General features: G+C 32.6%; 1 non-coding gene across 1 annotated transcript; it reads right to left on the bottom strand.

The window, feature by feature from the left end:
- Nucleotides 1-435: 435 nt before the first annotated feature.
- LOC125618385 lies at nt 436-542 on the bottom strand. The gene has a single exon (XR_007349668.1). It is a non-coding gene; the product is annotated as a U6 spliceosomal RNA (small nuclear RNA).
- Nucleotides 543-2,896: the final 2,354 nt, after the last annotated feature.

The raw sequence follows: 2,896 nt of genomic DNA, 5'->3' as shown, positions 1-2,896 counted from the left end.
AGGATTTTGAGATGAAGTATGAGATCATTTATTTGTTGGTTTTTTTCTTTTTTTAAGGAATGAACTCCAAGCAATGAATTTTCCTCTTAGAACTGCTTTCAGTGTGTCCCATAGATTCCGATATGTTGTGTCTGTGTTTTCATTAATCTCTAAGAATTTTTTAATTTCCTCTTTGATGTCTTCTATAACCCATTGATCATTCAGTAACCTATTGTTCATTCTCCAAGTGATGTATGCTTTTTCCTTCCTTCTTTTATCGTTGATTTTCAGTTCCATTCCATTATGATCAGATAGGATGCATGGTATTATCTCTACTCCTTTATATTGTCTAAGAGTTGCCCTGTGACATAATATATGATCTATTTTTGAGAAGGATCCATGTGCTGCTGAGAAAAAAAGTGTAACTGCTTGATGTTGGGTGGTATATTCTATATAAAAAATATGGAACGCTTCACGAATTTGCGTGTCATCCTTGCGCAGGGGCCATGCTAATCTTCTCTGTATCGTTCCAATTTTAGTATATGTGCTGCCGAAGCGAGCACTATTTTCTTTTTTTTTTTTAATCTTTGTGGTATAATTTGAGGTCTGTATGGTGCTGCATCCTGCTTTATTTTTCTTGCTAAGAATTGTTTTAGCTATTATGGTTTTCTTTTTTATTGAAAATGAATTTCATAACTGTTTTTTCTATTTCTGTGATGAACATCATTGGAATTTTAATGGAATTGCATTGAATCTATATAGCACTCTTAGTAGTATGGTAATTTTGACAATATTAATTCTGCCTATCCAAGAACATGGGCCATCTTTCCATCTTCTAAGCTCTTCTTCAATTTTTTTTCTTTAATGTCCTGTGGTTTTCAATGTAGAGGTCTTTCACCTATTTGGTTAGATTGATTTCCAAGCATTTTATTTATTGATTTTTTTTGAGACTATTTTCTGAAAACACTTTTTAAACACTTTCGATTTGAGTGGGTGATGGTCACCATCAAGTCTGTGGAACTTTACCCATCAACTATCAAATTCTACTGCCACTGTGGCTACTAATTGTTATGTATCAATTAATATCTAATTTAAAAAATTAAAAATATTGCTGCATACTAATTTTACAGAATAGTGGGGTTCATTGTGACATATTTGTACTTACACATAACATAATTTGGTCAATATTAGTCCCCTTACCTTCTCCTCCTCTCTATCCTTGTTTCTCTTCATCTAACATAATGGGTTTCTTTCTGCAGTCTTTACGTCACCCTCTACCTTTTTCCATTTGGCTTACACATATGAGAGAAAATATGATTTTTGATAGGTAACAATTTCACACATAGACCCATTAGCAGTGACAGCAGTGAGAACATTTTTGGAAAGCTGATGCAAACTGAATATGAGCCAAAATTCCATTGCCATTTTAGAAGTAATCAGGCTTAGACTGACCTTCCATTTCTGGCCCTTTTTAACTCCACACCCTCTAGGACATTGTGTGAGTTCCCACGACTTAAACTTTAGTGAACTTTTGCTCTAAGTCTGTGGTACTACTCATTTGCTTCAGGTCATGCATTATCTCAACTTCCCTAAGAGGAAAGTGAGCTCTGGTCACTTTCTCTATTGACTCAGTCTTGGAATACATCCCTGTTCCATGATTTATAGAAAGTGAATGAATAAACAAAACTTTCACTCATTTTATTGCTTAAGTTTAAATTTAAGCTTAAGTTACTTCTTAAGTTTAGGAAGCAGGTGAGTGCTTGCTTGAATTTGGGGTATAGTAGTCTCACTGCATAACCAACTTTAAAACTGCTTATTTCTACCTTAAAAGGTCTTTAGCCACCCTACAAGTGAAGAATGTTCACTGGTTATTTTATTTCATGCATCAATTATGCCTCAAACTAGTTTACTAGCTTCTATTTTGTCATGTTCCTATTTTTCTTCCTTATACCCCTTTCCTGCATTTCCTGAACCCCTAATTATTTTCAATTATTTTAGGGAAATAAATTCACATCTTTTCATCCCCTAATCTCATAATACTACTTACTAGACTGAGTAAAAAGTTCAGTAGAAGAATGGTGTCTCCCATTTTATTATTATGAGACTGTAGAACTATAGATAGGCATCAGTTCTTCCTATTATGTTAGTTTTTAAAATAAAATAATTCTGATATTTTTCATCAAATATAGGCAAAACCAAATGCTTAGATCTAGTAATTAGAAAATAATCAATGCAATTTTTCTCACTTTTTCTTTTTCTTCTCTTCTTTTTAAAATTTTCTTTAATATACTTTAAAACAGAATTTTGAAATTCAATGTAGAGAAAATTGTGGATTTCTTAAAAAAATTAACTACTTAGTCTATTTCTTTGACCAGTGCATTACATGATATTGAGCATTATATATGACATAATATGTATTTTACATATATTTTATTGTTCTTATGGATAAGATGGCTGAAAGCGTGCTAAAGAAAAACGTACACATTTCAGATTTGGAGGGCAATTTGGAAATAAGGAGAAATGTGAAGTCATTTTGTTTATGGTTTGTGTTTATAAGTGTAACTAAAGTTAGTTAACTAAGGTTAGTTTAGCTATGGTGAGGCTAAGGTGAATGGTCATTAGGCTTCTGATTTTTTTGCAGAATTCTATTATTTTGTACTCTGTCATGAAATACATCATCTTTATCCAGCAACTTGCATCATATGACTTTTTAGTTTCTTCATTTACAAATAGAATAAATTTACAATGAGTGCTGAACTGATATATATATTTGGCCTAATCAGTACTTCTCTGTGCTTAAGAAAGTTTGGTCAACAGCAGCCTCTAAACACACACTGCTTTCTTTCTTTCTTTTTTTTTTTTTTGGTGCTGGGGATTGAACCCCAGCACCTTGTGCATCACATATCACATACTGCGT

The sequence above is a fragment of the Marmota marmota genome, unplaced genomic scaffold (genome assembly GCF_001458135.2).
Source record: "Marmota marmota marmota unplaced genomic scaffold, marMar, whole genome shotgun sequence".
Lineage (NCBI taxonomy): Eukaryota > Metazoa > Chordata > Mammalia > Rodentia > Sciuridae > Marmota > Marmota marmota.
The sequence above is the reverse complement of the archived record's forward strand: the minus strand, read 5'-3'. Positions and strand labels throughout refer to the sequence as shown.